The following is a 26570-nucleotide window of genomic DNA, read 5'->3' as shown; positions in this document are numbered from 1 at the left end:
ATATCCTATTCCTTTGAAGAACAGCCGCGGAACGTTTTACGCCTGAACACGTAATACACCCGACAGTTCTCTGGTGTGAATGGTTACTTCGCATCGATATTCCAGATGACAACTTATTCGTTGTTAAAACTCGCTAGTATAAATTAAGCGATATTCGTGTTGCAAATGAACGATCTAAAAATCAATCTGAATCCTCTTTTCACGCGAGCGTTATTTCTTTTTAATTACACGTCACCCCATATGATATATCCTCGTTAATTTCATTACAAAAATTGTAACGAAATTGCGAATGTTTACATATTAATGACATACGCGTAAATATGCTGGAAAATGCAAACTTTATATGTATAATATTATCTAAAATAACCTGCACGCGAAATGAAGCGTACATATTGCAATTTTCATGGAGTGTGATAATCGCCCATGCATTATAGATTTCACTGTCAAATAATGTTAATAATAACACCAGATGATACCAATATCTTTTAATACCTAGATTTCATTATTCATCTTCGTTCTTATAAAGACCCATTCAAGATTAAGCAGTTCTATTTGCATTCCGCGATCAACTGCCAATTATTGTCACGAATCTGAATCTGCGCGCCGTTACGTTTCACCTCCGTCGACTTGACCCGAGGAATAAACGTAAAGGAGAGACTGGGATAAGACAGATCTGCGTCAGTGTGATTATCCAAGGGTAAAACTGATCACGTACGGCCGAGTGGCGCGCACAATGGCCAACTTTACCCAACTTAAGGGCTATTAGAAGCAACCCCTTTCGCTCCGTCTGCGTCCCTTCGAGCTTTCGGCCTCTCGTCGTCGTGTCGCTTGCTGCCGGAGATAACCGCGTCGCGACGCGTCGTGGGTCCTTTGCTCTCTCGTCTTCCAATAAAGTTACGCGATTCAGTGGTACGTGAGCTAACGCCAGTCCTATACGTCGGCGCAGATTATATTACGATGCCAATTACTATACCGGGCACGATGTTGCCCGGGTGCGGCGCGCGCGTTATGTACCCACCTACGAACTACGCAGAGGCGTACCAGAAATTACAATTACTAGAGGGAACAAGGCAACGGGGTAGGTCCCGCGATAGCGTCTACGCGTCGCGGTTATTTACGATTCCGTAATTACTACCGTAAATGGTGTTCGCGCCTAATTATCGTTATTGTTGTTACCTTCGCGTGCACTAAATAAAATTCCGTGCCGCGGCTAAGAAACGCGCGATTATGACCGGATCTTCCACAATTAATGTTTAGCTATATCGCTGCCGTTTATCCGTTGGCGTGGACTCTGATTACGATGTTTATTCGCGTTGCGATAGTACTTATCGTACGAGAAAAACTAATCTCGAATATGAAATTTCTTTACGCACAGTAGTTCCATAAAATTTACATGCCTCGTAATGATTACGAAAGTGCTCTCTTCAAAATTTTTAGTTAATTAGGACCGTGATAAAAACGTTAAAATTCTCTAGTAATCACTGCATGATCAGACAATTTTTGTTGAAATTATTCAGTAATAAAAAGCAAAAGAGGAAGAGAATTTTGCAGAAACCGCAGCGGGTAGCCCGCTGGAAACTGGGTGGGCAGGAATTAACCAAGAGGGAGAGGTTTAAATCGGGCAGCACAGGTTAATGATTTCGGCGAGTTTGTACACATCGTGCAGCGTACATTGTTAAGGTTCCCTCACAAAAGAGCATTAAACCTTACCGATGATGATGACCCCGGTGCCAGTCATCGTCGATAATGACCGTTTCTCGACGCGAACGTGTTCCTCGCTCCCTTCTTCCGCAACGCTCCCGCCGGCTTTTTCCTTTCGCGTGTACACGCACGCCGGGCAAGAGATTCGGTCCGCTTCCTAATAACTATCGTCATTAACGCTCGGGACCACGAAGCGACGCCACGGCCAAACGGGGCAGGCATTTTTTCGTGTACACGCGCACGAGCGGACACCAGAAAAGATTTCACAATACCGCTCGTAATTTTCGTGCAAGGGGACGAGGGGGGCGGGGGTGGAGCGTGCGCGCGTGTGGGCATGGGATTAACGACGAGTTTTAACGCCGCGCCAGGTACGTTCCGTTTGATCGAATATATTCGTCATAAGGGGAGGTAGACGGTATATAGCGGATATGCACGCGCGGCTCAATTTTTTGCGCCGCTATCATAATTCTCCTTCTCTCTCTCCTTCTCTGCCTCTGTCTCTCATTTGTTTTATTATTAGTGCATACACTGCTTTAAAACATTGTTCCCCCGATGCAGTTTTATTTACTCTCGTGTTTAGTACGTAAAGTTAAAAAAAAGGATTTTTAATAATTAACAGCTCGTTCAATAAATTAATCATTCCTGACAGTGTTATTAGATTTTATTTGTGCAACCGAAGAGACTTGATTCGTGTATATGTACATAAATCACTTAACTCGGTGATGATTTTGCGACTAGGACAAATGTGAGCTATTATTCTTAGACATTTTTATGGTAAATGGCATTCTTTTCATAATCTCCGATGAAATCTCGTATCTATATAATAAACATCGTTTTCCACATCGGTTGAAAATAATTTAACGATTAATCTATTCAGATTTTAAAAGAATTATTTGAAAAGGGAAATTCAGGTTTATAGACATCTGCTTGTGTTCGTTTCGGAAAGGTCATTGGCGATAGTGCAGTCCAATTTCCGGTGACAAAACATTCCCGGTAATTACCGCGATGATAACGAATTAATTTAAGCGTCGACAAAGTACGATCCCGTGTCAAACTACAAAGGAAAATGTGAATCGATTCGACGAGTCCAACGCGAATCGCTCGTTCTCCTGGAAAGCGTATCCGCGTCGAAATCGGTCAGCTTTCATATCGCCCCGCGTTTGCGTCCGAAAACGATCTCCGAAGCGAAATTGCGTCCCGATCTAATTTCTTCTCGAAAAAATCGTGCGACAGGTAATCAACCGGCACGATGCGACGCGATAGGTCGACCGTCGCCATTCCATCGTTAAGCGGAATAGTTGAACATTCGCGAACCATTTGTGAACCTTTCATGCGAACATATTTCTTCTCGTAGCGGCCGCATCAAAAGATTTTTTGTTTTTACGTACTTTATAGCGAAGCCAGATGTTCATCACGGCGATTGAAATTATAAATTTTATACGCCCCGGAATGACTCGAACATGGGAATCGATAGAACTCGCGGGAGGTCAATAATCCAATACCCCCAGCACTGACAATGAGTTTGATAATTAATTCGCCAAACTCTCTCTCTCTCTCTCTCTAAGTACAGTTTAGACGTGGTTATTTAGCGAACTCGACAGGGCGTGAAAGCAACAAACTGTACGATCGGTCGGTCATGCTTTGCACGCTGTGTAAGATATAAATATGTAAATGTTCAGACACGGACTAAATATACGAGTGCATTTTTGTCTCCTGTTTTGTCACTAAAATAAGTAACACTTTTTGGAATATCTCAAAACTGCCTATTATGGATAATCAATTTTCAAAAAGGAAGAAGTTGTCTAAAATTACCCCTTCAACGTCATATTAAATAATTATAAAAATCAAAGACGTTAACGTCTATCTGCACATTTACCTGTAAATGAAATAACGTAGCGGACCGATATGGGTAGTTAAAAGGTAGAAGAGATATGCGTGATCGTTCATGCGTACGTGTAATCCAAGTACACGTTTCACACGACCAAGAACTTTCTCTCGTCGGCGTTTATCGAAGCCCGCGGTGGCTTGGCGGCGTGTGTCCGGCGACCTTTCGCGTTATAAGCGTTATATTAAGCCCGATGTCTGATTCACACAGTACGAGCCTGGTAACAAACGAGGCCGGAGAGTTACACGCGCATACATATATGCATTGAGCCATATACTCGTCCAGCAGCGGTTCCGTTGCTCTCAGTTCCCGTTTCTCCTCCGCTGGCTAACCTATGACTCACACGAACATCGAACGGAGCACGTACGAGAGATTAGATAACTCTCGTTACGTTAATGCCGTGCGTGACGCCGCGCCGGATCGTGGCTCAATGGAAAGGGCTCCAGTGATCGCGAACAGGTACATATCAGGGATCCGTATGCTTACTTCTAAGGACAAGTGGTGGACAAGATTATGCTCTTTCTTATACAGATGTGTGGCAAAGTATTTTACAAACTTCACCCACGTATCTGTATAAAGTTGCATATTATTATTCCTAATTCCTTCACAAGATATTAGAAAAGCTAAGCAAACAAGTTCATTCGTGTAAGCAGAGCATGTTTGGCTCCTTGGAAGAGCGTGTTTGGAGCTCTGGCAATACTGTTAATATCGTAGAGAGGTACAGAAAATAGGGGTCAGGAGTTGAGACGACAGCGTTTCAGAGTCACTCTTGGCTAGCACATCACTTTAGAGAAGTTGGAAGTTTTACGCAAAGCATAGTTGTAACTGACACGAATCAATTAATAAATTTGCCATTCTTCTAAAAACTTGCGGTCTTCTACACTGAAGATCTCAGTGAATCGTAGATGGTTTACTCATTCGGTATTCTTGAAAATTATTTTCGACCTTATCCGCCGCATCTGAATCGTGTTCGCAGAAATTTCGAAACGGGGGTTTATCATTTACATATTAAAAACACCGTGCAGACGAACAGTAGGTCTCGAAATAAGCAATTTGCGGGGTGCAGTTATCTCCGCAGCTATCTTTGATTTCGCGGAAACACCGTAGGCCCGTGAAAGTTTTGTCAGATACTGGGAATTATCGCTAGCCAGGAGAAGGGAGAGAGGAAGAAGGGAACGAAGAAAAAGAAGATGAGCTTCGACCAGTTTCGGAGTTCGCAAGCGCGACTTGGACGCGGTGCCGCGCCGTGGTCTCCGCCCGAGCAATAAATCGTCGATATCACAATGAGGAACGTATTGAGCCGTCGGCCCTGCGATGTAATGGCGCAATGAATCATGCAAAAACTTATCGCGTACCGTCTAGGAGATGAGCGAATGCATGTTTTCATTAGTCACCGTTATTTGCTGCGCCCTGCAGATACGCGTCGCGATCTCCAAGCCCCGTTGGGAATACGCGCGCCTTTTCCGCGCGCAACCTTGGCCAGGTATTACTGAGCGTTTCGCTTTTATCTGCTTATCGGCGATCCATCGGTTACCGATCTCGCCTAGCTATCGGCGGTATGCCTATACTCGCGGCGAGAAAGAAAACAGAACGATCTCGATGCGTGGCTGGTTAAAACGAAAGTAACATACGTCTAGAAACTCGAGAAGCATCGATGAATATCCCAGTGACGTCTGTATTAAATCAAGGCAAGAATCAGATATAGGGAGCTTGGAAATTTGCAAATACTAACTCGAGAGACTTAAAAGAAAGATATTTTGAAAAGCAAGGAAATTTTATGAACACATCACGTCACTACGATGTTTGGTTGAAATAAAAATAGCGATTTCTTTGAAAGCATTCAGCGCGAGTTAATAGAATCGAGATTAGGTGCTTGCTATCTGTTCGGCATGCAACGTTGTTTTCTTTGGCGGCCACGGTGATTTGCACGGATTACAATTGATTATTGTAGCGTGCTTGCGCTTACAAAACTGGACGAGACCATAGAATGCGGGTTTTCATTAGTCACCGTTATTTGTGACGCACGGCACGATGCAACATCGATGCACCGTGTAAATGCATGTTGCCCCGGGGGTTCTCTCGTCTCCACTGGCGTACGTTTGCTAATAATAGCAACGTATCTAATACCATTTGGTAACAATCCGGTGAATTATTCTAATTTTGTAACCGTAACACTATTCTAACACCGGCGATCATAATTATCTAATAGTGGTACATGTTTATTCCGACGTGGTGTGTAACATTTACATGTGTAATTTCTATAAATCGCTGCGGTCGAGTTCAGTTTTCTCTTTGCTAGAGGATAACAGCCGCTGCGATTATGAACCGGAAACCTGTCAGTTTCAGCGGGATCGTAAATCATAAAATCACTGAAAGCAGCAGAATGTCTGAATGACTAAAAGACGGAACTTTTTTCAATTTCATTTATACCCAAGGAATGTAAGAGCTTAATTACGAAGAATCCTTAGAAAGGAAGACTCATGAAGGATTATGTCAATTTTTCAAATACATTCTAATTCACATTTGACGTACACGATTCGTTAATATTCTGCTGAACACTGTATATTAATTAACAAGATTCTTAGTTTTAGCACGTTTTACCATGTGTTACCCTCGCATCTGGCTTAGGTTTCCCAAATAGACGCGCGGGATTGGCTCACCGCGATTCCCGTTCATTGCACTTTAACCCGCGTTATTATTACAGCCGGTGCCTAATAAGTGGCGGAATATTTTAAACAAAGTTAAATTCTCTCCGACGGCGCGATACCGCGTAGAAATCTATTCACGCGTGTATGTATAATACATTTTCATTAGTCACCGTTATTTGCGACGCCTTCGATGCATGAGCGTCGATGCACAGTCAGCGCAGCGTCGGGATTCTGGTGTGCGTCGCCTTCGAGGTATACTTTCGAGTGTACAAGTCTCGGAACGACTAGCGTGTTTTGATATCTCGCGGGGTACACGCGAGAGAGCTGCGTCATTCCTCTCATAACATGTGTGCATAAACAAGTGGAATGATCAACAGGGTGGCAAGGGATAGATCGGTGGAAGTGGTTTGAGAACGATAGGGGTAGATGGGTGGAGTGCAAAGAAGAGCCAGGAATAATGGTGAACATGACCCTGACATTTAAGAAGAAACAGATTCTTCGCGCTGAATTAAAAACAGACTCTCGAGAATAAACTTGTCATGCTCCTCGAGCTCTATAATTAAAGTTAGGTATGTATGACGTTCGCCGAGTTGCACGCGATGTGCCGATGGCCTTGTTCATTCAGATACTCGGTATTAATACTTGCATATGTGTCTTCCTTCTTGTTACCATTAATACATTTCGTGAACCGTGCCTGTTCTGATGACAACCTTTGTCATTTATGATTAATCATTACTACAGGTATGTCTTATAACGAGGAGAAAGTCAACTGGATATCAAGGAAAGTCAACAGTATAAATGCCATAAGAAACGCCTCATTATATTCTTAAGGAGGAATATACTGAAGTTACGAACGAAACATTAAGTAATGATAATGTATCGTTTCCGTATGTAAATAATACTTGATGAGTTCTATAAGTACAATGATCGAAAGAAAAGCCAATTCCGTGAGCAACAATCAGCTCGAACTAATTACTCCGATGGGAATCTATGAGGATAGTTGGAAAGGAACGGCTCGTCTCCTAATCACGCAACCAGTCGAAGCATTAACTGGTTCCGAGGTAACCTTGAAGATGAGGGCAGCGGGACCGCGGTTAACGGTTTCGCTTCGTTAAGCCGGTAGGAAGTGTATCGCTTAGGAGGCGAGTATTACAATTTATAACGATGAACCCGTGTGATCAGCGTCGATTAATTGCCGGCTCGATGCGATCTCGATAAAGCGTCGTGTACACCTACCGACACGTATAGAGACGTGGCTCGATTTCTCGCTACGATCGAACCTGCTCGCTCGAGGGCAAACGATCGGTTCGTAATTTTCGTGAAGACCGTTACCCACGCATCTCGCCTCGGCTATTTCCACACGTTTTGCCCATGTTCACGACTACACGCGCCGTAATATTCGCGCCACTTATATTCGAGCAGCTATGCGTTTACGGTCAATGCTGATGCAACGGGTGTACGATAAGGAAGAAGGCACAACGAGATTTTCTACCGACTGGACGGCGCCGTTGCTCTACGCGTTATTCGTAGCCGTTTTCACGACGGATTTATCGCGTGCGGGAAAAATAACTAGAAAATTAAATTCGTCGATCAAGAAGAAAATTGCTCTCGCCAGAGTGCTTAGTACCACTTAGTGAAATGAGAACGGAGCGGTAGCTCTTTTGCGTCTACGTCGTATAAAATGCGTCTCGTACAGTTATGACGTCGATACGTTTTACAATTATGCCACGGAACTCGGAGCAAGTGTGCAGAAATTCGGAATGACGTGGACGTAAAACAGCAGAGGAAATGATAATTCCCGTAGAGGGAGAATTCTGTTTGCGAGATAACTAGAGAATTCGATTGACGGGACAGCGGCGTCTGAAAATCGGCGTCCCAGACCTCTCATGGGACATTCATTTTGCAAGAGAAAGATGAAAGCTGGTCCCGAACGGAGCACCGACGCGACACGATCGCGCCGGTTTCTATACCGTCTGCATCGATTATCGTTTGACCGACTGAAGTACTAGGGCCGTCAGTTTAATGAATAACGACGTACCTAATGACACACGACGTCACACCTCAACTCGAGCCGCATATACGTCAACCGGAATCGATTCCGTCGGAAAATCTACGGCGGATGTTTGACAAGGTCGGACGTTCGTTCGAGCGACGCCGCCGGAGCGATTCCGGATACCAAAGAGAGCTTCCTGCACTTTTTACTCCGGCCCATCGTCAAAGAGAAATGCGGTTAATTGATACCTCTTCTGTCAGCGGACAAAAATAAAATTCAATGTTAAAAAAACCGTGACGATTTCCATGCTCTGTCGGGTCGACTTCATTGGACCATTATAATTTTCAGTCCATTGAAAAGTCTTTTTGATTTCAGCTACGTCGAAGTCTACCGGGAACTTTCGTGAAAAGTGTAGCATATATGTAACTTACACACGTGGCTGAAGATAGATACTACATACATGTTCCAGCGGTCAAATTCATACACGTATCGAACTCAGAAGCGGTTCGGACTTCAATACCACGCGTTTCAAAGTTCCTTTTAACTGATATTTGTGGAAATCCACCGATCTGAACTACGGTTCAATAAATCTTTAACTATAGTTGACCTAATCCGATATTTCATTCCTATTTAAATGCGAATTGAAGTACTTATTCAACGGCAGTTTACATTCCAACGAACAGAAAAGATTTCAATTATACTGATATGCAATCTTAATCAGCCAATATAACTGTTGATCCGCTGCATTTGAAATCCATCGACTAGTTAATGAATTCTCTTCGCCAAAGGAAATGATAAATTCCTAACGCAATTACAAGTTGAAAACAGCGAAGCAACGTCACAGCCGTTTACACGGCACATTATCTCGACGAGGTTCGTCCACGACATAATGCGACGCGGCGGCCACGATTCCCTGTCGTAACACTATTAACGCGTCACCCTGTATCGAACGGAATGGATTCGTACGGACCTTTCGATAAGTGCTGTGTCCCGTGCTGTCTAGTGCAGCAACACCTACACCCGTTCCGCATTACTTATCAAGCCGTGGTCCCCGGTGTCTATCGAGAATAGAAGCGGGAACATGTGCAGGAAGCTGAAATGTCCGATGCACCTGACAGGTGCTCACGTATTCACGGCCCCGACAGCCCTTCACTCTCAGCGCATCAATCTCTCCGCTAGTCGTGCCAAGATACGAGACCGTCGCGCCGGTCACTAGCTACCTCGAAGATTAAAAGTCCTCGACAAAAACTTTCACAACTTTGATTGTACATGCGTGTTTCAATCATAGTTGCTGTACGTTTACATTTTCAGTTCATGTCATGTACAAATTTCAATTAGATATATTGAAGTGCAACGAGGAACAAATATAGAATTACCAAAAGGATTTTCGGATTTCGCTCGCTTTGAAGTTTCGGCCGCGCGATTGGTGGTCGCGTCCAGGTCGCCAACGGTAGACAATGATCCCTCCAGTCGAGATTTTGCAGCGTAACCGCGGAACTTTGTCCGTGGCCGGCCGGTCCCGGGAGACCACACGCGGACCGGAGACGCGCGACGAGTCCGCATGATCGTCGTTTCGCGATCATGATCGCGATCGAGTCCAACAGGGCAGCCGGTTGATGTGTCATTACGCCGCTCTCAGGGAGGGCCCGACGGAAAAAGTGTGAGCGAGAGAACGAAAGAGACAGCGGGTCTTTCTGGTGAAAGAAGACCTTGTGCCCCTCTTCCGTGAACGCTGTTCTCGCGGTCGCACACGCTGGGATTTCGAATCGACGGGACACACACAAACGCCAGGTTCGCGGTTTCCGCTCGCGTCTTTGTCCCGCTGCTCGCCCGGTGATTTACGCGCCGCTGTCCGCGGTCATTTTAATAACAATTTCTGGCCTATTTGTTTATCGCGCGCAAATACGCGCAACCATACACCGCGGTTATTTATGGACCGAACAATCGCGCGAGTGTGGTAACCGTGCGGTCGTTGGGCCTTTTGCCGACTTTCCTTGCGAAATTGCATGAATTCAATGGGCGTTGCGAACGGATCGTAACCGTTCGGGTGTTTCATAACGGGTCGATGATGAATTGTTTATTATTGCGCAATGGGTTAATTTATCCGGCGGTGCGAGAAACGCGATATCGATGGGCTGGGTAATAATTTTACGTCCTCTCGGATTGTTTCGCGACGAGCGGATCACAGTAACAAGTTCCCGTTCCGTGCGCCGAAAAAAGAGAAAGGAGAAAAGAAGTTTCGGTTACGGTGAACGGTTGCGAAAATGCAGGTGCGAATCGAGTAATTTCACGCGTCGCAAACGTGTACCGAAATTTCTTGCGCCACTCGCGCCTCGTTTATGGTAGAATCGATGCTTCTCAGGGAAGAAACGCGGGCGCGACGAAACGTGCAGAGGGCATAAGAAACGGGCAGGTTATATAAAATTTCGTTCGCGCGTTGCATGCATTAAGCACAGCGTTCGAGCGTACGCGACCGTCCGTTATGACGCTGTCGCCTCAATTTGTTCCCCCGCGTAATGACGAGCTTATTAATCTTCATGATAAATCGAATTAAATATTTCAATAATATGCGGACATAACCACGCAACAATTTCATGTTATCAATTATTTAGTAATTAGAGTCACATTACAATTATTTGTAATCACCGGTAAATGATAAATTGAGGGACGCCAGTTGGCCGGCAATATCACTAATGGCATACAAAAACGTCATTTAAATAATATCTTTATCATTTCCAACGCGATGCGCCCACGCCTTATTGGATTTCAATCTTTTTATGTTCCCACTCTTTCGAGATCCGACTCGGTAATAGTTCTGTCAAGATTATTCTATTGCTGGTGAAAAGGATTAAGATGCTTTTCGTAACGGATAAGACTGCGTTCAGTTCTTGTGAAGAAAATTCCTATGAAATCCGCTATAAATTATGTTGGCGGAGAGGATCGTAGGGAAATTCGACGTTAAGAAATTCTCCATAGAAAGCAGCCGAGGTGCTGATCCCGAAACTTATGGACGTTAGTACATCCTTCCGTCTAATTTATGTTACATTCACGTAACCTTCTGTGGGAAAGTAAACCAGCCTTTTGTCTCATTAAACCGTTATCGAGATAAAATGAAAATAAAATTGTTGCATCGGTTTTTCCTTAAATAAATCTGTCTTTGAAACTATCACATTCAGAATTCCAAACTCGAACTAAGGTTTATAAAAAAAAAAAGAGCTCACGTTTATATTTCCGGATTTCAATTTTCGAATAAACACGCCATTCGGATTCAGAATTTCAAATTCACTTTTATAGAGTTCCGTTCCCGTATGTTCGCTGTCCCATAGATCGGCGTCACGCACAGAAACCAATCTTTCCGACAAGCGATAGCCTTTGCTAACGCATACGCAAACGGAGTAGCCTCCCGCGGCGCGTAAAGGTCGGCACTGCGATTACGTAATCGCAGACTTCGCACAGAATCCCGTAGAACGTGAATCATGGTGGCCACCTGCCGCCAACATTTACTTTGCGGAAATCCATCTACGCGATTCCACGGCATCGACGCGGACATCAAAGTAGACGTTCATAACCGCGCGATTGAACGAAGCCCGTCTGCGGTGGAATCTCGAAGTTTTGTGAATCGTATTTTACTGGCTGTCCGAGAGAAATAACGTAACACCGTGACTGAATCGAACTTTCTTGCTGGTCACAGGGATGGATTGAAACAGCACATTTGACTCAACACTTTTGTTTCAAATTATAACAGAGCCTCTGTTGAATGAACTAAGCTGAGAACAATCGTGTTCATATAATGTAATGTTCACATAACGGCGATTCGAGCGCATTTAGAAAATTTGCATCACAAATGGGTAATACTTTCAAGATAAAATATGCATTTTTGTTCAGGAATTTTTAACGGTGAAATTTTTATTCCCAAGTATCCGTATCTTCAACGATTCAGGACACGAGCATGCGAAATATAAATTTCATTTTTATGTCGCCGCGATATCGCGCTGGCTGTGCAACGTAAAACCCATCATACGCGCTCTTCGTTATTACACACGTATACGTAAGTGTCGTTAAACGGTAACCCGCAACGGGACTCCGGTTATCTCCGGATGGGATTAGTGTTAATTAAATGCGGTCACGCTAATTGAATCCAAATACGTGCTTGCAAAAAATGTCGCACAGAGGCCTAGCCGAATCGTTGGAATCACCGTCATAATATTACCTAAGAGGAAACGTCGACGCGTTTCACGAATTGGAACAACATACAGTTGGAGAAGGTACGAATGAAATGGAACGAGTTAACATAAAGGATGAACGCTCGTGTCGCCGAAAAACCAGAGGAAAAACGTAGTGAGGGAAAACAGACAAAGGGGTCAAACGAAAGAGGCGGCGACCATTGCCAGAAAATAAAGTGGTCCTATGACACGTGAGAAATCCTGGCAGCCTGCGGAATACAGTCGTGCCGCCTACGGCGGATGAAAGGGTTTTCCGTATGAAAGTTGGAAAGGGTGTCACGTCAACGAGTGTAAATCAGTTTACTCCGGTGGAAGGGACGAGATTGCAATTTCTCTGTCCCATATTCATGCAGCTGTTTTAGAAATACGGTTTTTTTTTCTATACACCGCGCGAAGAATTGTTCGACTAGTAAAATGAAATAAAACTTCCAAAAAGTGAGGGGCAATACGACGATGTAACAATGTAATGGTCTCGTCCTTTCTTACGAACAATTAGTAATAATCTTATTAAAGAAATCTTGCGATCCAAAATAATATAATTTTTACGAAATCATATAATACAATTCAGAAAATTGGGAAAGTGATTTCCTAACTTGTGATGTCACATCCGGAACGAAGTTGGAACGACATTTCGCTGACGTTTTTACACGATTAAACGGTTATACCGACACGCATGAAATCGCGATTTTGAAAAGTGTTATCGTTAGTGTGGTACCGTTCATTTAGAGAGGGTCCGGTAACGAGTTAATATGCGTGGAGCAAACAATGCCGTGCGAAAATAGATTTACGACGATTACGGGGGACCGAACGTCGGTCCACTTGAAACGTGTATAATTGTTTCACGGTTGAATGCCGTTGCATAATATTGCGCATTGTAGCGCCGAGCGTGGAGCGCGGATGCCCGTTGAATACGCGCGCCGATTTTCCACGTTGAAAAAACTAGCAGACCCGCGCCGGCCTCTTCGGTTGTTTACGTGTCTCGAATGACAGCTGATAAACGTTCGATCGTAATTGGAATTCGGCTGTTTTATCGGCCCCGGTCTGTCACCTATTACGGAACAAATAAAACACCGTGTTTTCCAGAACCTTTTTCCGGAACTGGATTACAGCCCACCGGGTTTATACGTGCGAAAACACGGTTCTGTAATTTGTATAAAAAAATATCAACCGGTTGTTATTATGCTGCAGGTTGATAATTACTTATTTCGACTAATCATTTCATGCTCCGGATGGAACAGAACTCGACAAGTCCGTTTAATATCGGATACGACTCGACGAATGTCCATTTAATTGCCTCATCTGGTTACATTAGTGAATTGCGTTATGGAACAGTGAACGGTTTCGAATATAAAATGAGACTTGATTATTGATTGACACCAAGATATTTCGGAGAACCCGACTGATACGGACGTGGGTAACGAAACATTACTTCTGACTGAAATGAGCAGTGCTTCTACGTACAGAATTCGTTTGAACCCATTAAAAACTCGAATTTGGTCAATTAAATCGAAAGACCCGAAGAGAACTGGCCGACGGATCCTATTTGTAAGGATTTGCGCGATGAAGTAGCTTGTTAGCCTTAAAAGCGAACGTTCATTGGAAATCGATTCCTGTTCGACAGTACCTTACAGGAAACGTTTCTATACGCGCAATGCATTCTATCATCGTTCTTATTGCTTTTGATCGATATCAATAGAGTGTATCGGTAGGGTATAGGCGAAGATTCCATAAAGACTTCTCGAGACTGAAAGGCATCCAACTCCGACGCGTTTCAATCGCTGTTTCCATATTCTTATGAATATTTAAACGTCGCACGAACAACCATCATGAAATACCTTTTGCACTTGCGATTTTATTTCGCGAAACGATTTCAACGTCGCTTTGCCACTCGAGTAATATATAACTTAAATCGTTGCCAAATCTCTTCAAGTATAAATAATTAATTTTTCAGAGTATAGTCGTAAATTTTCCAACTTAATAAAGCAGATAATATGAATTTTTGTAAAGACAAATTAATTTGGATTTAATTTTCTTTTGTATGGAAAGGAGACTGCAAAGCCAGTTCGATCACGTTGAAACACTAGAGAATGCCTGCCTTGAGTCGGCTGATACACCACTTAAAACTGGCGGAACCATTATTCGCTTTATCGCCGGAACTTCGCGACGTTAGAACAAGTTTCTTAATCGCCGTTGGCGCATCTCTGTATCGACTGGCTGCAGCTTTAAACCCGTGAACTGCTGCAACCTGCACCGGTTGCAGCGGGCGCAGAGCGCACAGGCAGCACAGACAGGCTTATGCAGAGATTCAGGATCGATTGGCGGCGGGTGGCATGGCGCGGCCTGGCCGCCAACTTCGAGTCAACTGAATTATGTTCCGTCTACGTCGATTTGCACGCCATCGCCGCATTAGCTATTGGCAACGGATCATAACTGCCTCCGGATAGCTCGCTCGCATGCTGCAAATCACTTCCGTTACACTTTCCTCGAAATTTATATTGCGCCCCGCGCCGCAGCCCTGCGTCACTCCGCAACGTCTAGGACGACAACATCGACCCTCGCGCGACGGTGCGACGTAACGCCTCAGCTTCCTGGTTCAACGTCGGCCGGAGATAATGGCGTTAAATTGGGAGCCTGTCCAATCTCTTTCCTTCGACGTTGGGAAAAACCGTTTTCACCGCGGCGTCAACAAATTTACAGGCTCTCGGGTGCTCGAGGAACGGATATTAATAAACATGGGACCAGAAAAATTCTAGTCTTCAAGGTAAAGTTGATTTAAATTTTAGATGAGACATGTGCGAACAGTACCTACCTACGGATGGATGAATTATCGTAGCTGGTGTTTTTTTTTTCTCGCGTTAACGATCGCGTAATTATACACCCTATGAGATTATAAAAATACTCTCATGGTGATTTGAGCAACGAATAATCGCGTGTTCCATTATTGCCGCCGACGAATCATTTAATAACGGCGGTTCATTATAATAATTCATAAGGGAAGATCGTTTAGATCAAGATGGGACGGTGTTGTGAAATACTGCCCTCGAAATCGACACGTGTTTCCGTGAATTAGCGCAATGGCCGGTCAATAAATCAGACGGGGAAAAATGTCGAAGTAATACACGATCGAGCCCCGACGTATGTTCCCACCTATGCCCGCTCGCTCAATAAAATAATAACGTTGACAGAACAAGCAGTTAAAATCTGCATACTATTTAAGGACGTCTACACGCGAGGTCTTTCTGCACGATGCTGCACTCGAGGTTTGCCTTCTATCTCTCTCTCCCTCTCGCACGGTTCTCCTTATCCGTTATTTGTTTCTCTCTCTCCGGTGCAGTTGCATCCTGACTGCAACAACCATTCTTAACAGGGTTTGGTACAGCCGTTCATAATAACGCCGGCAATAAATCGCGCGCCATGGGAACGCGCAATGACGCTGTTCTAAATTATCTCTATTGACCACGAAATCTCATAAAGATTGACAGTGGCCGCCGACCACAGCCATTTATTGGAAGTGAAATTTGTCCGCTGGCCGACGTCGTCTCCAGACACGTTCGCCTCGCAGAATGTTCCGTTCAACGGCATTTCTTTGACTTTTATGCTTTGCAAAACGTCCGCGGATGGGGGTTGAAAAGGGACACGCGTGAACAAAATAAAGAAACTACTTCGGAGCACGTGAGCGAAAAAAATTGAACGCGAAGGGCGAAGAAATGATGGTACGCTGTGTTGGTAGCAGGTATACTGTCGGTTCCTGGAGATTCTATGCTATAGCGGGCCACGTGAAAATATCGCGATGGTTTCCTGGAATCCGAGGCATTCTCCCGTAAGAGAGTTCCAGCCAAGTTGAAATGGACACGTTTCAAAGGCAGTCTCGAAACATTTGTACATGTCAGAATAATCTCTCAGTTTTGAAAAGCAGATGAAAAAGTCATTATCCTAGGTACCGTAGAAACTTTCACGTCGTAGTCTGACATATCATTTTGTATTTTCGTAAAAGTAAAGGTTTCCATTATTTTCTTAACAAAATAATCGTTTCAATGTCGACGATCTCTGTTTTATGGTTTGTTCGTATACGTGAGCCATTTATATAGAAAGTCTGTTTAGCAAATCGAGGATTTCACACGGTAAGACAGAGAATTGTTCTACGTGAACCTCGACTCCGATAGATTGAAATAATGTCTAAGCCAATTTCACCGGAGGAGACACCACAAATTTGATTTTTATAGTCGCGTTTATAACTCAGTTAGGACATCCATCTACCCTTCCTGACTTTCTGTACTCTTCATCCTCAGGGACGCAGCGAGGGAAGACGCCGCGCTTCGCCCGAGGTCTCTGACCCCTGAGAAGAAGGAAGAGAAGGAGAAGAAGAAAAAAAAAATATATAGAAAAGCAGGAAGAAACGTGGCCCTAAATTCGCTGAATCAGGTCGCCTTCATCTTCCATGGGATCCGAGCGCCTTGTATTAATTTAATTTTTATGGTCTCTGTCCCGTTCGTAAAATCTTCAACCGCTTACTCCACTTCGTGGACAGCGAGCTTACGTCGCAACTACGAAACTTTTTAATCCCCGGTTTTAATAATTATCTTATAAATAATAAAAGGAAGCTTCGCACGAGAAGTATTCGCGAATTTACGTTTTAGTAGCTATGAGCCCGACGACTGACGTCCGCTATTTCATCACGCGAAAACTTTGATTAATTCTTACATCGCGATAACGAGAGGACGGTGGAGCTAGGTGTATCCTCTAACGAGTCGAAGCGACGAACAAGGGGATAGAAGCACAACGGCGCGTACCGTTCTCTAACCACCCTTATCCCCGAGTTCCGCCACTGTTAAGTTTTCTCGGATAGCGGAAAAATTGCATTCCCGGCTGGTAGGATCCCTTTAGCCTTGTACTCCTCGGCTAAACGAAGTTCACAAACAAACGAAAATTCGATTTCGACTCCCATGCATCATACGCCTCTCTCCCAGCTCGTTCCGTCTTTCCTGTAGGTATCCGCGGCTGCGGTTCTACGAAAGGAAATTCGCGACGTAGAGGGGCTCACGAATCTCTCGGACAGGCACACAACGGATATCTAATTTTTCTGTTTCAAAAAGTTTCGTCGGACGCGGCCCGCTGCGCAGAAACGATCTGCGACGACATTCCACGAATTCCTCGCGGCGGCGGCCTCGAGAAAAGTCTACGGTAGACGAAGAGGGTGGCTCGATTGTTCCCGCGTTTCCGTCGACCGCCACGAATCGTTCAACCGGATTCCGACTGCGGCTTCCGCCTTTCAAAACGGTAATAACCCGTAAAAAGTTTCGCGTGTATGGTTGCATAACTGTATAAGTGAAAGTTTTCCGTAAAAACCGTTCGGAAATCTTTTTGGAGTTTCTCCGAGTACGTCTTCCTTCATCGACGAATGTCACCGATGATGAAATTATTATATAGCAATTATTGTGACTGCGGATGATTCAAGAAGAAACGAGTAATTAAAAATTGATATATTACGACTAGTGGCTCATTTGAAAGAAGACTAAAATATTATAAATGACTGCACGTTACTTCTTCACGTTTTTAAAAGTATCTCCAGCCGTAAGAGAATACAATCGTAAAATGAAGACTCTTATTCCGAAAAATTAATTCGAAGGAAATGATGTGATTAAAAGTTGAATGGTAAGCGAGTAATTCTGACAAAAAAGGCACATTCGCTGGAACAATTAAAGCGTCTGAATGATATGTTAGCTGGCCGCTCGAGACTGGCTGGTTTTCTCAAGCTCGCCCAATTTTCGACGTAACCGAGCGAACAAAAACGCACGTAATAATTTTCACCAAGCATCGTCGTACCGTTCCGGTTTCAAGGAATTCCACTTCTCCTGATAATCGGGCCGGACAAAACCGAGCACGATAATTCTACAGTTAATTGCTTGTGCGTTAATTAAGCTTCGGTTCATATTTGGCGAAGTGGCATTACCGCGAATAACCCCGCAGCGGCGTGGCGCACGTCTCGCTACGGACATACCGTGCCGGTTTCCAGTAGCCGGTTAGGATGTTCGTACTTTTGTTAATGCCCGCGAAAAGCGAGAATCGAGTGATACAAGGCATTCCCAAGATAGCATAATTGCCGGCGCGTACAGAATCTTGTAAGGTATGCGCCGTCGAGTCGAATGACAGTGCTCGATCACTGTCAGATCGACGCTGCACGCCGGTGGAATACCGGCGAGGCAAGAAGAGCCTCTTTAGCAAGGCCAGGAAAAAGAACCGGGTCTCTCTCTCCACCGCCGTCCTGCGCCGCACCGCGCCGCGAGACTAAGAGAGCGAAACCCGAGAGTCGACGTTCGAATCGATCATTGCTTACACGTTTTCCCATAGCTAATTATGCGAGTAGTACTACTAATAATAAGCAACGCCGATGCTTCGCCCCATTAATCCTTGTCACGAGCTATCTCTCATCAGCTCGCGAATACTTCGTTATTTGTGTGTTACGCAACTGTTCCATCCTACCCTCTTTCTCCCGTCTTATCGTTTCTCTCCGTTCCCGTTGCGAAACAAAGCGTCGGAAAATTGTGCTTTTGACAAAACGTAAGGATGAACGCAGTATGCGCAGGTCAGACTTGGTTGTGATCTGACCTTATACGCTGACGCGAACAGATGGTGGTCCAAGCGAAAACAAACATGTAATTCCAATAAATGTAACATTTAAACTGCTGAGTTGCCCAATTGTTATTTGCTTGAATCTTTCACTGAGCAAAATATATATTTATATATATATTTAATAATTTCAATAACCTGGTGGTTACGAAAAACCACCAGAAAAGGCAAATCGCAACAAGTACGTCGTGCTCCAGCCTCGAATATAAACGATCGACGCGACTGAGAGTGCAGCGCGCACTTTTAGCCCGCGGTAATGCAGCTCGTGCACCGAACGCGAGGGAGTGCGATAACGCACGTCGAAAATTGATAATATTTCACGGCGCGAGAGGCCAGGGACTCCCTTTTATAATTGGTCGCCATTTGCATGCGGTCTTTACACTTATTGAGGTTTAGTCGCGAACCGGTCGCTCCTCCTGTCCGTTTTTATCATTTATACTGGCTACACAACCGGCTCGTAGCACGCGATCCCGAGACCCTTTTACCTCCTGCCCCGCACTCTTTCGGTCTCTTCCCCCTTCTATCCTCACACCATTTCCTCACCTCCCCTAATCCTCTTGACCGCTCCCAGAACCTGACATTTTGTAACCGCGTGCGACGTTTCAGTCCATCTACGCCCTCCTTCTCCCTCCTAACTTCAAACAATTTGCAATCTGTTACCGCGACATTTTTCTATTAGTATTTGCGCCAATTAAGAATAGTTAATCGGTCTCTTTTTCTCGACTGGGGATACGCTTTCTTTTTTTTGTTCGAGGCAACTCGAGGGAACGCTATTCATATTTACTGATCGTTATGCAACTCGAGTTTGTAATCTGTATATGCTTTGATGCATTATTATTATTATTATTATTATTATTATTATTATTATTATTATTATCGTTAAGTTACTAATTGGTGTAAATACAAACCATTGGCTGGTGTCGATTAATCAATTAAAGAAAATATACATAATATATATAGATGTCGGAGCTGATGAATTTCCATCACAGTGGAAAAACTCGTGTCTCTTCCGCCCTGATGCACCGCGCTGTATCCATCATCAGGGACGGGTAATGTATTAATTATCGCGTAACGCGTCGTAAGTATAAAGTAATCACTGCATAGTACGACCATGGAAAGATTGCTTTTAATGACGAGGACGGATGCAAAAGGACCGAGGGGTAGGATGATAAGAGCCCAGGCGTAGAGGAGCACATCAAACTGCGATCACTAATAGTACACCTCCGGTTCGAGATAATTATCGGACCGGTCGCGAGGCAACTTCTGGGTCTCTCTGATCTCTACACACGCGTACCTACGAGTACCTGGTTTCTTCGAATAGTGAACGAAGAATGAAGTGAATGTCGTGTCGAGGAGATAGGGAGTCCACCGGAAACGGTGGTGGGAAACAAATTAATATTGCCAGAAGAACGGGAAGCTGGGTATTCGATGCGACACACGCACAACTGGAATACCTTGGAAAGGATGGCGTCGAACGGTTTTTAGATTCGCGTTACTTCTCCTCATTAAACTTAAGTCGGGCCATTATATGTTTCTTGCGTTGTCGCCGGAACGAATACGAGAAAAGAGTGGAAACTAATAAGGCATGCACACACACATATACACAGGCGAGAAGGGATGTTCGATATATAAAGCGTACCACCGTCAGTGACTCGTTTCTGCAATGGAGAACCAAGAGAATTGTCGTTTCCGCCGGCAAAACGTCCAGACGAAACGCAATCGTCCGTATCGAGGGATGAAGAGAAAGAGCACGAAACGAAATAAGAGGGAGAGAGTAAATGCGAGAGTTATGCGTTTGTAACTAGCTCTTGGCGGCTTCATAGTCGCCTCTGGCATTGCAAGATGCAGGTATTCGCTGAGAGATTTAGATGTTTTCCTCGATATGAAAATGAACGAAGTCAAGGGAAATCGAGGTAGCGCTGCGAAGAATCCTATGGAATTTCAGTCATTTTTCAAATAACAGATTAAGTGAACTGTAAAAGTTGTAACACATTCAACATGATTTGTATAATAAACTGAGACAACTTGACATGCAATCAAGATGCCAATTGCAATCTCTGGTAGATATGGACATCATTTTCATCTCGTATCACCCACGTAATAAGAGCGTAAAATCACCCCCGCAACGTCCACGCGACAATGCAATAAAGAACGATTCCATGATGAAGTTGAATCAAGCGTGCACATTTGAGCCATCACCAGAGAATTAGCAGCGTACGAGATTTAATCGACGCGGTTCAACCGTTGCTGTCGCTGTTTGCATACACGGTTCTCTCCACGTATTCAAAGGGCTTACACTCGAGTTGCACTGTTCTTAATTTAACCAAGTTGGAACGAGAAGCCTGATATTAAGACTCTTTATCATTAAGGACCGTTTCGGTTGTGCTCCGAGCGGAGGAAATTTTCAGGTCGCCGTCTCAACGAAGAAATTTTTCATTCCGAACTCCGTCCTCGAGGACGCGGCACTAAGCACCGAGCCGGTTTTTAAATCCCACTGATTGTGAAATCGTACATTTCTGCCTCCTTTGTACCGCTGCCTCTTAGTTAGTTACTGAATTTCATTTTGCGCTTTAATTTTCATGTTAGCGAACTTTTAAAATTCCTCCGGGTTTTTTATATCGTCCGAGCAAATCGTTACGAACGATTCCGAGTGTCCCCTTCGTCCCTTGTACTCTCGAATAAAACAATTCCAAGATATAACAAATATAAAAAACCGTTTGTATTTGGGTTAACATTGTTTCCATTTCTATCATTAGGTTTAGCGTCATTATTGACTTTATTTGGACAGTGCATAATTTAGTAAGACGTGACGCGTGTTCAACGTTGTTCGTAAATACTGTGTTCGGGAGCCAATTGGATGGGAAAACGTACACGCGTTTCTATTTCGAATATCTTCAACGAAATGCCGCCCTTCGTGAAGTAGATTTCCTTGTTAATTTCGATGACGGCGTATTTGTAACATTTCCCCCTCGCCCCTCATCGTAAAGATGAGACACCTCCGACGATGCAGGAGCCGTGCGAATTGAATTTTCATAACAAACCATCGATTGCGAAAGATAATACGCGAATATTGTTCCGCTTCCTTTCATTCTCTGTCGATTCTTCGACAGGCTTTCATCGATCCGGACCGTCTACCGAACGCATGCCTCGACATTGAAACGAAGAAGAATAGTTTTCTCGCGCGCCGCTATTCGGCGATTAAATACGCCATTAAATCATTTCCACTCGATTAGGGAACGCGGGAAATTCATTTAGCGACAAGAATGTGCAATTTATGAGATAACGAGCGATTAATACCAGTCCATTCAAATTCCTTTTTGACGTCCTTCCCACTTTCCATTCGACAAGCACAATCGGGACTGAATTTTGGATAATACCACATCACAAGTGTTAAAGATTAATACTTTTGTAACTAAGCCTACATTTTCCTTCCCATTATGAATCAGAAATTTTAGTCAAACTAAATGAATGAAAAATATATTTGACTGATAATGATTATGTAAGCGTATAAAATAAACTGACACGAATTGTACGTGTTATTTATTGTTGTTTTATTTTATGTGTTATTTATTATTTATTATTATATATTTATTGTTATATATAATTTGTATATATATACTGACTCAGTCACGTGTGTCGCGGAAAAAGCAATGAACCTCTTCGGAAAAATAAATATCACCAAAGCGAGATAGAAACTCGGCCGCAATAACGTGTGTCACGTAACTTTCGGCCACTTAAGATCATTTTCGAAATGTATTCTTAAACATGAAACATGACAATGTATGTTACAATCTACAATTAAGAATGTCGCAAGCATTCTTAGCATCTCAATAGATCTTGGAGTTCACAGTTCTGGTCAGTGGGTGAGCTGACGCACGTCGTTGCCTCGGTGCCTCGCCGTCAGGCACAAATTCAGACCCGAATTGGATTTGCATAACGTTCGATCGGTGCAAAGAATGCACGAGTGGCACGCGCGCGGGAGGGCATGCAGTTCGTGCCGACACTGGCCGTGCGCGCGGGTTTTGCAAGGACACAGAGGAACGGCCGATCGTGTCGCGTCGGACCGGAACAAGGCACACGATAAAAGGACGAGCAATGGATGGAGAACCGATGGGGACGAAGAAAGTACCAGTGGTATAGATAGAAGGAGAACGAAGTCAGAGGACGCTCGACAAAGGCGTGCAAACCTATAGCGCTAGTTTCAATTGTACATGAATAAATTCAATCCTATCACGGTCATGCTAATTTCATACAACAAGGTTCTAGTACCTGCGGAAAGCTGTACGCTGGAATAATCATCCGTCCGGCGAAAGCGCCTACATAACACATATCCGTCTATCCACCCGAATGAGCTCAACGCGCGTCCCAATTAAATTCTGAAGAACAACTATGAAAATTACTAATTCCTATATTTCTTATTCACGTATTTTGAGAAAAATCGAGTTCCGAATCGATACGAATAAGAAGAATAGATACGTGTACATATGAATGTAAACTGTTGATATCAAAGGAAATCGTTTGGTGGTTCAAGAAGCGGTTGATTACGTCCTTGCAAGGTATTGGTGCGAATTTTACAACTGGCCGCGTGGCTGGATTTATTGGCAGTAATCATGTAACGCAGTTAACGTACAAACCATAAAGGCAATTAGAATCGCAATTACCCGTGATAGCGTTGACAGTGGTAGGTAATTGTACATCGGAACGTACATTAATTGACCTGATCCCGTGATACAATTTTATAAGGTAGATCGTAAAGCATTATAAACGATCAAACAGCGTTAATAATAATGAATAAATAATGGCTGTTGTTATAATCATTCTTAACCAGGAAAGCTCAGATTCAGCTTCTGAATTAATGCACATTTATTTCTATAAATTTTGCAGCGAAAAATAATAAATATTCAATTGCTATTAAGAAAATTGTTTAACGTAATCCTTTTCTACAAAACTATTTTTTTAAACAAGAACTGGACGTATTTTCGAATGATTTTCCTATCAAATGCGAACAATGGGCCCCTTATACGTAAAGAATTGCTCGTACTCGTGCATTAATGACGCTTGCGGCCGCGTCATTAAAAATAGAATAAATGATCATTTTCGCGGTGTTGATTCCATTCATTCAGTTTACGTCGACGCTGCAGCAGATTCGCAACCGCAGCAAAAAGCATGGCATGGTTACTTTGTTTATGTAAATAAATTGTAATAACGTTAAATCCGACTGATTTTTGTACGTATCAACGTTGGAATCAATATTCCTAATTGAAATATTCAATACCTTAATGGATGCTCGTCGTTTATACCGTAAATGGAATCATGAAGGATTAAATAAATTCCTGACATACACTGGAATCATTAAATTAAATGTCTAACAGGTGGACCTTAATCATAAAAGAGCGAGCGAGAACATTTTTAAATTAGCACACTAAACTATACACATGATAAAACTTGATTACGGTTATTTCTCGATTGCTTGCTTGTATGGAACAATCAGTTAATCGAACAATTTCGACCGAAACCTTATTCAACTAATGCATTTTATTGACACATCGACGATCCATAAGATATGAGCCAATGCACAATATTAATTGGATGCAAATCTAATATAATGACATCCTCTTAATGACGCATCAGATATTTAGTACGCTCGTATTCTTCAATGTACTTACCCGTGGCTATTTACGAATATTTCACCGCAGAAATATTCGGTAATAAATTATATTGAAACCGACGATTCAATTTCCAGTGTTCGTGGCTCGCCGATTTCGATAAATTAATTAACTAATCTTGTTAAATTGTATTGTTCGTATTTCAAACATTGACGGTGTCTCCACTTGTGCATATGAAAATAAATTAAATACTATGCAAATGGAAATACTCGCATCGTTCGCTCGCATTTCTACAAAAATTGGGAGATGAATCCCTTGTCAACGGCTCAGTACCACGTGTGTTATCTACTGTTCGTTGCAACTTTCACGTAAAATAAGTGAAAAACAGAATGTTCGTTCTCTTACTCACAACAAGAGGTCCACGTGAATTAATCAATACGCGACATTTTTTCTAACGCCTACAGCACGGAAGAGCTTAATCAGCGAACGGGATATAAATAGCTTTACGTGTATTTATGCGAACAGAGACAGAAGTGAAACTGTCGATCTTATATCTGTAGGTATACGTATTTGTTGGAAACGGTAGACACGGAGCTCCGAGACGGGGCCAAATGGAAAGTGTAAGTAGCAGAGGGGAAAGCGCGCGCTCTATTGTTCCACCCTCTTTCCACGCCGCGTTTCAGGAGCGTTCGCGGCAAGTGCATTTTGTTGTGTGCTCAGAAATCTGTTATTCAATTTGAAATGGCTTTATCGCGAGTCTGAAACCAACCCCAGATCTCGCATTGATGCCAAACTACATGGACTATGAAATCTCTTCTCAACAGGCGCACACGCGTGGCTCTGCATACGGCTACGCACGGAGCTTGGCTTCTCCACGTTCACGCGTGCACCAACACCAAACAGTAGAATCGAGAGCACGGAAGTTCCTGCCCGATACTCTATATTCGTACCTACTCGGTTGAGCGAGTGGGCGAGTAGAAACGAAACCGATCACGATTTCAAACAGTTACATTTAGATAAGCAATAGTATGGCACGCTTGTAATTAACATATTCGCTGTGATAAAGGACAATTTTCTAGGAAACGTTAGAAACCCTATAACTTCTCAATAATTTCTACAATTTCTAATCATGATTAACGTCAGTTATCTATCTTATGGAAAATTCACACGTACATGTTTCTGAATAGCTCGGGAAGAAAATCAAATAATTAAAAATCAATAATTATTATTGACATTCTTTCATAACTCCTGCAGTACTTAATCGCGAAGCAGTAATAACATTTCGTTCCCATTCAATTGGATGTTCTCACGTAACCAAGAAATTAATAAATAGAACAAAAGGCTATTGTTAAAGTGTAAAATCAATTCTTTCGATCGGTTTGAAGGCAACCGGTCAAAGATCATAACGAGGTGCCACGGATTGGAGATCACATTGAATAATAGCAGCTTTACCATTAAAATGAGGTTTAAATTCGAGATCTTAGATCAGCGTCTACCAATTAGAGCCAAGCACAAGGTCAAGAGAACGCGACGCGACGAGATGCCGCGTTGTAAATTCCGCGTTTACTGTCCGTACTTATACCACTCAAGTATGGTAATACGATGAGAAGGAAAACGAGTCTGGTCTTCCTACGGTATACCTGCTGTTCTTCAGTTAAATTGACCTACCTGAGAGTGAGGCGCTTAATGTACTCGTCGCGTCACCGCGCCGGCTGTCGTTTCTCTCATTCTTTTCTCCAGGCACCTCGATTTCTTATATTATTTTTATCGAGGAATCTCGTAGACAGTATTTATATTGAAAGTCGAATGAAATTAGTGAACCAGTCATATCCATAACAAAGGGAACGTCACGTACTTGTCGAAGTACAGTAGTTTTCAGATATATGG

The 26570-nt window shown here is 43.4% G+C and overlaps 1 long non-coding RNA gene across 1 annotated transcript; it reads left to right on the top strand.

Annotated features, from left to right (window-relative positions):
- Nucleotides 1–6434: 6434 nt before the first annotated feature.
- On the top strand, nucleotides 6435–9611 carry LOC113465130 (uncharacterized). The gene is made up of 2 exons (XR_003389952.1): nucleotides 6435–6803; nucleotides 6976–9611. It is a non-coding gene; the product is annotated as an uncharacterized LOC113465130 (long non-coding RNA).
- The last annotated feature ends 16959 nt before the right edge of the window (nucleotides 9612–26570 follow it).

The sequence above is a fragment of the Ceratina calcarata genome, unplaced genomic scaffold, assembly GCF_001652005.2.
Source record: "Ceratina calcarata isolate Rehan_Ccalc_2016 unplaced genomic scaffold, ASM165200v1 scaffold9, whole genome shotgun sequence".
In the NCBI taxonomy this organism is placed as follows: Eukaryota; Metazoa; Arthropoda; class Insecta; order Hymenoptera; family Apidae; genus Ceratina; species Ceratina calcarata.
The sequence above is the reverse complement of the archived record's forward strand: the minus strand, read 5'-3'. Positions and strand labels throughout refer to the sequence as shown.